Source organism: Apis dorsata, unplaced genomic scaffold, assembly GCF_000469605.1.
Source record: "Apis dorsata unplaced genomic scaffold, Apis dorsata 1.3 scaffold_473, whole genome shotgun sequence".
Lineage (NCBI taxonomy): Eukaryota > Metazoa > Arthropoda > Insecta > Hymenoptera > Apidae > Apis > Apis dorsata.
The window spans coordinates 189,141-201,758 of record NW_006263711.1 but is presented as its reverse complement, the minus strand read 5'-3'; the positions used below and the strand labels follow the sequence as shown (position 1 = coordinate 201,758).

At 30.9% G+C, this 12,618-nt stretch overlaps 1 protein-coding gene and 2 long non-coding RNA genes across 3 annotated transcripts in view; 2 read left to right on the top strand and 1 right to left on the bottom strand.

The window, feature by feature from the left end:
* The window catches only part of LOC102674657 (protein kinase C-binding protein NELL1-like), a 69,131-nt gene that overhangs the window by 15,215 nt on the left and 41,298 nt on the right, over positions 1-12,618 (top strand). The window lies entirely within an intron of this gene.
* On the bottom strand, positions 4,546-8,264 carry LOC102672585. Its single transcript, XR_422413.2, has 3 exons — positions 7,749-8,264; positions 5,838-6,052; positions 4,546-4,853 (listed from the first exon to the last, which is right to left on the bottom strand). It is a non-coding gene; the product is annotated as an uncharacterized LOC102672585 (long non-coding RNA).
* Positions 8,216-11,897, top strand: LOC102672668. Its single transcript, XR_422414.2, has 3 exons — positions 8,216-8,343; positions 10,625-10,907; positions 11,377-11,897. It is a non-coding gene; the product is annotated as an uncharacterized LOC102672668 (long non-coding RNA).

The following is a 12,618-nucleotide window of genomic DNA, read 5'->3' as shown; positions in this document are numbered from 1 at the left end:
AAAATTATAAATCGTGAGATTTAAGAATTTGAAAAGTTGAATTTAAAAACAACTTGATTCAACTGAATTGATATAGAAAATTATAAATTTTTACGAAGACAGAAAGAGAATCGAGAGAAAAAACGAGATGAATTTGAAACAGCCTCAAATCCCAAGGCAATCTCCGAACGAAGCTCATCTCCGCTGCGATCAATTGATTTCTGATCGACCCGATTACCAGGAATTCTAAACCCAATTCGAAACCGAGTCAATGACGAAGCTCCCGCTTAGCCTTTATTCTTCGTCGTTCTTCTCTCAGGGGGCACGAGAATGCGTGGGCCAACTGGATGGATCGGTCGGATGTTCTCACGGGCTGGCGAAATTGCCAATATAGAAACGCGTGAGATGACGTGTGACATCATCAACGGGGAATTCGAATTCAAAACGTGCGGCAACACACGTACAAAAAAGAAGCTTGATTCACCGCCAGCCAACGTTTGATCTGCTGCCAAATCAACCGGCCAATATTACTTCCATTTAAGAGTGCCGTTCACGGCCGTTCCACGAGCATCGGATTCCTTCGATATCAATAAGTAATATGACATCCAGGCGAGGACGTATATATACGCGGGGGTCACGGGCCTGGGCACAAAGGTCGATTGTTGCGTCCGTCTGCGCCGATTTTTCGACGGCCACCGATCTTCCCTACTACTCCTTTTTAATCGAGAGGGAATCGCCCGCCACACACGTTGATCACTCCGCCCAATTTGACCATGATAAGTTTCGTGGATTCTTAGCAGCCGCTCCTTTACACCAATTTTCTTTTCACTTGATTAAATCGAGCTAGGCCGCCAGGTTGGATGGATTTTTAACCTTTAAAGAGGATGGAAGGTGATTGGAAGTGAATCGAGTAATTTGATTCAACAATTTCTGTTCGTTGCTTGCGAGGATCGATGTTTTGTTGTATAGATTATTGTTTCAATAATAATATTTTTAAAATTTTAAAATCGTATTACACGATTCATGTCACGTAATAATATCAATATACATCATCACCAAAGGAAAAATTATTTAGAATCGAATCTATTTGTTGATTATTGGAATTTCATTCGAGTTAATATCTCACGCTTAAGTTTTTAAAAATGTACGATATATCATTTGTCACTAGCGATACTAATATTGAAAAAAAAAAAAAACAAAAACTCATAATTTTGAGAATTTAATATGAATGAAAATCACACTTTCCCTCTCCTCGTCATCAACAACATTGGAGTAGAAAGGAATTGCATAGGCGATAGGTGTAGCTAAAGTCGAGTGACCTGCTGCCCCCAGTCCATCACCCCTTACATCCACCGTTCTCCTCGTGGCACCCTCGTGGCGTACACTCCTCTCCGCCCCTCCCCCCTGCGGCAACGTCCCTTCCACCTCCGCCGCCCAGCTTTTTCTCGGGGGTTCATCGATCGCCCCCAATCACCCACACCTGCCATCTTGCCTCTCTCTATCCCCTTAAAACCCTGAACGCTTTCTTACCTCGACACTCGCTTCTTTCTTCTTCTTCTTTACTGTTTTCTTTTTATCTTTCTTTCTTTCTTTTTCTTTTTCTTTTCCTCCCTTTCTTCGCGATGAAGATTTCTTTATCGAACTTCCACCACCCGCGTAACCTTCCTTCTGCCCCATTTCATATTTGAAATCGTGACGTTTATTTGAATTGATTTCACCATTATTAATGTTGGGCGAAGAAGATTGTTTTTGTATTGGAATTTTTGAATAATCGAATAATGAATAATGAATTTGAAACAAAAGATTTATTTCTTAACTTTGAAGATTTTTTTTTTCTATGATGAGTTTCTACAATTCTTTTTCTTTTTATATTTTTTTACTCTGAGATGTTCAACTTTTTAATTTAAATACCAAAATAATTCGTTTTTTTATTGTGATATCTTCTGAACTTTGTTAAATCTTATTCCTTTTACACTTTACATTATTGAGAATGAAATTTTTTTATTAAAACAATTGAGAGATGCACTTCAATATAATAATTGTTATTGGAAATTTTTTAATTAGTATTCGATTCGTTCTTTTTTTATTCCAACGTCTTCGTCCTTCACATTCTTCCAGTTCTTTGAGCAGCCAAACCTCGGCTGGCCTCTTTATCTCGTGCAAACAGTGAGGTTTCATTTCACGGCTTTGTTCTCCCTCATCCCTTATTCCATTTCCGGTATCGGTCGGGCGTGAGTCTATCTTACTTTCCATCGAAATTAGTTTTTCTTCCAGATCGTTCACACCCCATTCCTCATTCCTTTCTACGATGAGAAAAATAAATGTTTGTTTGCCTTCTTTCTTTCCTTTTCCCTTCCCCCATTATAATCCCCTTAAAATCCTCTACAATTATGAATATTCTGAAGAACTTAATAAAAAAAGATTAAATTACAATTTAAAGCTTCATCTTTTAATATCCAATTTAAATTTTCAATTAACAAATGAAATCCTCCTTGTTTAACACTTTTTTAAAATCTATTCCATTCCTTTTCCAATTATCACATTCACACTATCAAAGATGTAAATTTACATGAACGTTTGCAATCAATTAATATTTCCAACCATCAGAAAGAAATTAGCGAGGGAGCACATTCCATTAGCCATTTCCAAACGAAGAAATATAACATCCATCATCTATTATCATTCCAGCAATCCCTGTCCGCCATTTGTTTCGCGGGCGCCGCCAAAATTACGATCGATGGGCTTAGAAGCCGACCGATCCCGAGGGGTCACGGGGATAATATCGATGAGCCGAATATTAATGTCTGTTCGTCGGTGACGGCAATTGGTGCTAATTAGCGGCACGCATCTTCCTCAATTGAGGCTCGTTTCGACCGCCACCCTTCAGCCATCGCGCTTTCGACACGATGTTCGGCCTATGCGAGCGTTCGGTAAGGTCACGGTCATCTCGACTAGCCTTAGAAACTTCAACAGCGGAACACACAAAGTAGACCTCGTTCCCTATTCTTCTTTATTTCAATTTCTTTTGTATATTCTTTCTATCTTTTAAACGATATTCAATGGAAATTAATTTTCCAAAATGTAAACTTTATCGTCTTCTTTCTGTTCAGTGATAAGGATTTATATATTTTCTTTATTTTCGTTCTTTTTCTCGTTTGCGTTATTTCTGGGATGATTCGAATCTTTGTAGGCAAATTGTATCATTGACGTAAGTGATATTTCGTTCTTCCTTCATTTTTTGTTCATAATGGAAAGATTGTAAAGTTTTTCGTTTTGTTATGTTATAATTCTTTGTTGAAGTGAATGTAAAAATCTAAATTGGATTGCCTAAATGTTTAAGTTCATTTTCTTCGATAATAGAAGGTTTATAGATTCTTTATTTTAATTTTTTTTTTATTAAATTATTAAATTTATTTTATTAAATTATACTTATAAATCTACATACATCTCAACTTGACATTTTCGTGTGATGGATTTTTATCGCATTTATACGTTCAATGCAATCGATGCATTATGCATGTCACGCATAAGAGTTCGATTTTGAAAGGTGTACAAGTATCGGAATTGTGGTCGCATAAAGTGATGAGAAACGGAAACGCCACGTTACTGTGATAACTTTTTACATATATGCATACAACATTTATACCAGCTATTAGCGTACCCACATGTTACGGAAAGAAGTGATGAATTTACATGTATGGAACAATAAATATACTATATCTCTTAGTTACCTTCCCTTCAAAGTATCGCAGATATGCAATGTGCGAACAATTTTCAATACATCATAGTTACTTTGTAATTATTTACATTATATTCTAGAATATGGTTATTGATGCTAATTTCATTCGACTTTTGATTGGACTTTCATTGAATTTTGATTAACAAGAAGTTTTATTATATTCTTATCTATTTAAATGTTATTGGTTTTGAGGATCATTTATGTCTTCTATTCATATTTATGTTTTATTAAATAAGAAAACTTCATTTGTAATTAATGATCATTTTTATTATGTGTGAATTATATAATTCTAATTATATAATTAGAAGAATTATCATTAATTATAATAAAATTAATTATAAATTGAATGTAAAATATTTATAAATATAAGGCTTTAAATAATACAGGAAATCATAAATTTATATTATATAAATTTCAATTATAATTACTAATTGTTTTCCAAAGAATTTTGATAGAAATTCTATTTTAATGAGCAATTCATATTCCTATTAAAATATAATATAACATTCCTTAACATTTTTTTATCATTTTAGATCTTAAATTAAAGACTTTTCTATTTTTAAATATTTAATTACAAATTTTTACAATATTAATCAATAAATTTCTCTAGTTCCAAAATTATAAAAAAAATAATAAATATTTCTTAATTTCTTGAATCCTAAATATGAAATTATATTCGTATATTTATTTATTTAAAATATTTCAAATAAGTTTTAAATTAATAAATGATCTTAAATTTCGAATTCTGAATTAAAGATTTTTTTAATTTTTAGTTCCAAAAATTTCTCAAATCCTATTTATATATTTTCGAATTACAGATTTCTCAAATAGACATTAGATTTTTTTTTTTTGAATCTCAAATCAAAATTTTGCATGATATATTTCAGTTATCACGTCATTTAATATTTCCGGTCACGATATTCAGTGGAATAATATAACATATACGGCTCGTTTGACACGCTGCGACGAATATGACGCACGCAATTTTCTAGGTCGTCACGACGCAGCAGGGAAGGTCAGGATTGGTTCAAGTCCAAGCGAGTCGTCGCGGCCGTCAACGTTGATGGTAACGCGTTCGTCTTGTTGCTAGTTGAACTATAATTAGCGAATTTTGACACGGAATTTCTTCAGTTCGCTGGAAACAGACCAAAGAAACATGCCTCTTCGATTTATCGCCATTGCCATTTCTCCTTAAATAGATATTGCTATAAGTGATAATATGATGAAGATGTGAATCTTTCGTTAAGAGATATAAACCTTCTATGAGGTTGTTGCCAAGTTTAATAATCTGATGATCTAATAATTCCCATACATGAATTTGATGTATATCTATATCTTATCCAAAATATGGACAAGATATAAATATCATAAAATTCATATCATTTATTTCATGGTACTACACATTACCAATCCTAAATTATAAACATCAAATTATACATTTTTTTCAAAATAAATATAATAAATTTGCTTCAAAAATCATTTAGCGTTTTATAAAATGCTTAAAAAAACGAAATGATGGAATAAATGTAAATATTTTGTAAGATAAAAAATATTTCTATGTATATTTATTTTGATATTAAATTGTTAGATAGAATATGTATTATGTTTTATAAAAAAATAAAAAGAATTTAAAAAAAAATAAATTTTAATTAAATATAATGTAATGTGTAACAATATCATCGATAGTTTCAAAGATATTGCAGGGAATCGTAGATCTTCTTTGATTTATGTCTATTGCTCGGCTTATAATGATTCTATCCCACCGATTATTCAACTGTTCGAATATTATCCGACAGTTATACCACCTAGAATATCATGTAGATCCGATTTATCATAACAGATTTCATTTTCTATTATAAATTTCATGTTATCTTGAGAATCCTTTAAACCTAAAATATTGTAAATAATTCAAATTGATTATTCATAATATTGATTAAAACTAGAAATAATTATTAATGATATAATTATCAATAATACTCATCTTATATACATAAATTAAATCATTGACAATTTGTGAATAATTTTCAATCTTCAAATGTTTGTCTACGGCAGATTAATAATCATTAATACCAGAATTTTGAAGTGAAAAAAAATCTAATACAATATCTATCAGTATTACCATGTGCGTTGACGTGTATACTCATACTCGAGAGCTTCACCCTTGACACCCCTTCTTCTTGCACTCAGCAGCCCACGCTCGCGATGAAGCTCCGCAGGTGGCCGGACGTCTTTAAAACGCTTTGATAATCTCAAATTTTCGCGAAATCATACGCTTTGATCTTGTGATATCTTTTGATAATCTTCGTAGATCGTTTTAGAAACTGTTGCTGAAATCTAATTACATCAAACATTAGATTGTTTAAAATAAACTGTTTTTTAAGGAAGATTTAATGCATTTTTTTATCTTTGATAATTATATTCATTCCATGAAAAGATAAATTAATATTAATATAAATAATATAATGAAAAGATAAATTAATATAAAGTTTTGAAACATTTATAATAAACTTTCGATATTTGATTATATTTCTAAATTCGAAAGAAAGAGATAAAAGTGGAAGTGTTTGCGAAGAAGAATAATTCAAAAATTACATCGAAATTTTCTTTCTTTTGAATTTTTTAATTTCAAATAAATATTAATAATAAAACTTGAAGGATTAGCTCTAAGCCATAATAAAAATTCAATTTCTTGCATTTTAGGTTAGGTTAGAATTCGCTTTTTTAAGGAAACGAAAAGAATGAGATTCCGATACAAATTTTATGATACAATCTCGACAGCTATATTTTTATGTATTTAACTTTATTTCGATGCTTGTTTATATATAAGTTATGATAATATTATCATACCGGAAGTCTTCGCAAACAACAACACATAATGTTTTTACGCGAAAAACGTTGCACCGTAATATTCAACTTCTGGCACGGTTGTTTAGTATCGAACATTGAAAAAATTCTAGCATTGCTTCAGCCTACGTGGTTTCCAGCTAGGCTAATAAAATATAAATATATAGACCTGGCCACCCTGTGACATTCTTTGAAATATATTTTTGAGAATTTGTTATTTTCTAGTTCTAGTATTGATATCGTGTACACGAAAAGAAGATACCATAAAATGAAAAAATCCATTTGTGAATAAGAATCATAAAAATCAAACTAGATATTATGAAATTATATTATTAAAATTTTAAAAATAAAAGATAAAATATTCGAAAGAAAATTAAGATGAGATTTGAATCTCGATTATCTGACAGGTAAGATGATCATTTTTATATTATAGTTCGTTGAATTTCAATCATTAAATATTATCGTGTATTAAATTTCAATATAAATTACTATAAAAAAGAAATCTATTATTAAACTTACTAAACAAAAAAATTTTCAATTTATTTTTATTCTTATTTCTTACTTTTGTCAAAAATATTTTCTAATTAATCAAAGAAATTATAACATAAATTTTGATATTTTCGTTTTTGTATAAAATACTAATAATGAATATAAAATAAGGAGATCGAAAAAATATGAAAAAATTATACTTCTATTTTCTTTTTTATTTGCTTATCATGTTTAATATAATTTGAGAAAAAAAAATAGAAGAAAGTAATATAGATTAGAGTGATGCGAAAATAAAGTCAAGCTGATACGTTTAAAATATTATTGATTTGGAGCATTTAATCAATAAAAAAAATAAAATATAAAAATAATCAAAGAGAATAGAAAAATTTCAACTACAAATCAATATCACTTAATTAATTTTGTTGAATAATTATATGACGCTTTGAATTAATTAATTATTTCTTTCATTAATAATTCTTTTGTAAAAAATTTAAAATATTTTTCTTTATCAATTGATATAATTATCAATTGAATTATAATTTTTAAAAAATATTAAAAAATATTAAAATTTTAAATTTTAATTCGTAAAAATTAAATCATCATTTCTTGGCTGCAATATTCTCTCTATATATATTCTCAATATTCCGAATCTGCAATAACTAGCAGACGAGAACGTAAAGTAAAACGAACAACTTACTTTCTTCATATTCCATATTCTTGTAACGAATTTTCAATTGCTATTAGAAGAAAAGCAGGAAATCGAAGGATGTATTTCGAGGTTATGTTCACTGCGTAACATTTGCAACGAACACTGCGACATAGAGGACGATCGAAGGATCTCGAGACTTACGTAAAACCCTTCGCGCTCGATCGAATTTCCTGACCACCCGGCGACAGTCTATACGACCATGTACGCCTATTACGTCGCCTTTACGATCTCCTCGTAAACGTCCAGGCCCGCGAAATTGATAGACCACTACGTTACACGAACGAACACATCTGTACATACGATAGTCCCATCGTGGCAGCACGTACGATGTCTTCTTTCAACTCGCTAGATCGTTCCTCTACCGTATTCTCGATTTCTATCGTAAAAGATCGATAATCGATAGGACAATCGATTTTTCAAATAGATCTGAAACGAGTCGCATAAAGACATTCGAACAAAATGGCGTTTTGTGTCGTAACGAAAGTTATCTTGTCCATCTATACAACGAAACGATAGAAAAAGAATATTTCATAGTTCGAGGTTATTTGTTTCCTGTTTCAAGTCGAATTATATAAAAAAAGAGGTTAGTATAAAATAATAAACTTTTATTTTAGAAAATTATTGACACAGGAAATATCGTATCAATTTTTCGTTAATTTGCTATTTTAAATAAATTTCGTTTTGAAGTATCAAAAATTATTAGTTTTTTTGCATCTTTCTATAGATATTGTATATCAAAATAAGAAATTTTTTCATATATATGAAAGATTATCGAATGATCTTCAAATCTTTTGTATTAAAATAGAGGTTAAGTAGGGAGAGTAGAATAGTAAAAGCAATTTTCATTTGAGAAGATTTTGATACTTACATTAATATAAAATATTCTGACAATTCTATATTATTCCATCACTTTTGTCATGCAATGAGAATTTAGTATGTCAAGTAGGAAAAATCGTGCCAGAATATATTACAGATGTATATAGATTACATAGTTCCATTCTACGTTATATAATAAATGATATTGATCAATCTTTGGATTGTGTGTGTCAAAGGAAATATTAGGATAAACAAGTAAAAAAAGAAATTTCACTTTCAAGAAGAAAGATTCTCACAATTTACACAAAATATTCTGTCAGTTCCTCGTTAATCCGTCGCATTTATCGCGTAAATGAGAATTTTGTTTTGCCAAGGGAAAAGAACTGTGTCACCGGTGACAGCATCGTACATCCACGTTACAATGAAGCTTTCGAAAATGAGACAACACGAAAGTCAAGCGTCGTAAAAAGCACGTAATAGTTTCAACCGGCCAATTCTGTAAGCGACTGATGACTTTACGAGCGAGACGCGACTCCAGACGCCGACCAGACGCGAATGGTTCAGCGCGAGTAAATCTAACCTCGCCTACGCTTGCTAAAACGGCGCCGGTGTCACAACGCGTAAAAATTATTTGCTACTAGTAGACAGCTACTGTTTTAAAAATACAGCGTCTAACTAACTGTTCTCGATATGGATCACCTAGGATTTTTTACGACACTGTGTGGATATGCAAACTGCTTTTACGATATGAAGTTTCTAACCATGCTAATAATGCTTTCATAGTTTTTTTAATTTTTTAATTTGATTTTTTAATTATTTCAATTAAACAATCATTTTAATTAAGGTAAAATACAAAATTATAATAATAATATAATAAATATTTTAAAATCAAATTAAAATAAGTTAGGTTAGAATAGAATTCGTGATGATATATATATATATTTAATAGAGAGATTACTATACATTACTATAAACATTGTATTAATTAATCAAATTTAAATTTAAAATTCAAAAAAAAAACAAAAGAAATGTTAAATTTAAATTTGAAATTAAATATAATAATTCAAATTATATATTAATATCACAATATTATATAAATTTCAGTTCACTATCGGTGATGATATAAAGTCACTTGATGTTTTAATCGTTTCGATAATGATTATTGAATAACACGTCGTTACTTCGTACGCGCGAAATTTAAATTTGCCAGACGTTCGTAGTAAAAAAAAAAGTCAGAAGAGATGACGGAGAAGCGAATGAAGTGGCAGACGACGCGGACGACAAGAAGGGAATTGTAAAGTCGTCATAATTGATTGCATCTTTCGCAAGTAGAGAGGCGAAGCTCGAAGAGGAGGCTGAAAGGAAGAAGACAGTGGAAGAGGACGAGTGGCTCTCTAGCTGATACAAGAGCCGTTGACATTACCGCGTTGCTCCTCGTCGCGAAACCACGCGCCACCCACCGAGCACCGTGATTTTTATTTCGGCTGGCAATAAACAGATCCATCGTGACTTTTTTTCTCTCTTTCTTTCTCTTCTCGCTTTATGATCTTTCTCCTCTTTATTCTTTTTTTTCTCATTTTCTTCTTTTATGACGATCGTTCTTCGACAACAGAGGACATTATCAATAGTGAAAGATGTATTATTTATAATAATTATAATTTCAGAGAGGTAGTTTATTATTCAATTATTCCACGAGTAAAGTGTTTCTTTCGTTTGAATTATATAACTTGTTTCAAATTTAATATTAACGAGTTAATGAATGAAAATAAATTATCTGTATAATTTTTTCTCTTTTAATCAATTCAACTGAAAAATGAAAATGCAATGATTTATTTGTAACAGAATATTGATTTTTTCTAATCTACTCTTTGTTATTTATTTAATGAGTTTAATAGAAAAATTTTCATTGCGTATTATTTATTTCAAATAGTAAACTTTTATAAACTTTTTGAAATCTTTACTTCAATAGGTGACAAAATCTAACTTAAAGTTTCATCGAATATTTTTCTAATATATTTTATTGTATCAATTTTCATTTAAACGTACAGATAACAATGCCCGTCCAGACGAAATACAATCGATGTCAGGCCACTGTTTTTCTCCTGTCTTTAAACGTGTGAATGTCTTCGCCATATCGCATCAAGGACGGATTGTCTCTTTCATAGTGTTTTCGTGAGACGAATTTCTGGAACGTTGTCTCTTTACAATCGTGTGAAAAGATCGAAACGGAAATAAAATCCTTCTCACTCCTAAAAATCGATTTTACTACCGTCCATATTGGAAATTCCTTACACGGAGAACAATGAAAATCCTCAAATAATATTCAAAAAGGTAATATATTAAAATGTTTATTATTCGAATATATTTATTATTTTTTGATAATTTACTATTTCTTTTTGATATTTTATTTTATCATTGATACATATTATTATATGAATCTTCCACTATTCAAACATTGTTTGAATATTACATTACATTAGATTAAAATTAATTTTTCTTGAATTTATTTAGGTTATGTTAAAAAACTACTTATAAATATTGATTCTTCTTCTAAATAATCATAAAGCATCCAAAATTTTCCACTTATATTCGAGTCTATTTGCAATATATTAGATCTCATCTATATTTTATCTACTTTCAAAGGACGAAAGTTCATATTATACCTCTATCTCGTCAAACAGCCATAATAAAAGAAATCTCTCCAACTTTTGGTCACATCGATAACCTTGAAATTCATACTGTTTTTCCTTATTACGAACAACTAAAGAGTTCGTCAGAAGTTGTTGTGATTTCTTTTAAGAAGCCCTTCGGAGAAATGGCGGGTGATTGATGTCAAACACACACAGATCACCCTGGGGGATCGACGATCCCGTTTCACCAACGACCTCGACTCATCAAGGACAATCCTTATCGGAGCTAATAGACACGAAGGATTTTCAAGCGAACCTACAGAAAAACAAAATCTAACGATGAATCGGGAATATCCTCGAGCAAATGGGAGCACCCTCGTCAACCACAATTTTCCATCGAGTTCTTCTTACTGTCAAGGTCGAGGCAGATTGTCACAGCGAGGAGGGCACGATGATTATCGCGTATTACGAATCTGTCCACTATGGATCTGTCGACTACTGAGAAAATCTTCTCGAAGGGATGCCAGATTATTGCTCGATTGTTGCTCGAATTACTTCTGTTGAGCAAGAAGTTTGTCTGAATAATAATGGCTGCCAATGTTTCAATAACATTGCAAATATTATGTTCGTGATATGGTATGGACGATTGGATGTTTATCTTTGATCATTTTGATCGTAATTTCGAATACGTTTCGTAGAAATGTTGAAATGTTTTTCGGCTATTCTTAATGTTTCTTATTTAGAAGTTTTTATTTTTATTATACAAAGTTCTAATTCCAAATTATATTTCTATTATGAAATGTAATTTACTGGAATAGAAACTACAATAACGTTTGCAAAAATATTATCATAATGTATGTTTATAAATGAGGACATTTAATTTAAGATAAATGAATATTATAGTTATAAAATGAAATTAAAACTTATTAACGATGTAATAACTTATATATGTACTTATATAATATAAACACGACAGTATCTTTTTAAATTACATAACGTAGAAAGCATACATTTTTTATAATATTTTTGTTTCTATGCTTAAACTAAGTTAGGAATTACTAGAGAAGTTCGTAACCTAAGTTTAACCTTAAAATTTACTAGACTCGTCGTACGAAGTCAAAATAATGGAGAAAAAGATGATAAATAAAATAGAGAGAGGCTGTGAGGAAGGAAAATGGCCGGTATTACGAATTATGGCCGAACGAAAGCGAATGCAATTAAGGGATGCCGTGGAAATGGGAAATAATGAATTCAAGCCCCGTTTCTGCCCGTGTGCTCCCGGGGGATTACCGTGTGGCCGTACGATTCAAGGGGTAGGAAGGAAGGTGAAGATTATTCCGGCCTGCAAAGGGAATCTGGAAGCTATGACCTACTTCAATTTGCCTTCTCCACATTCGTAGGCACTCCACGTT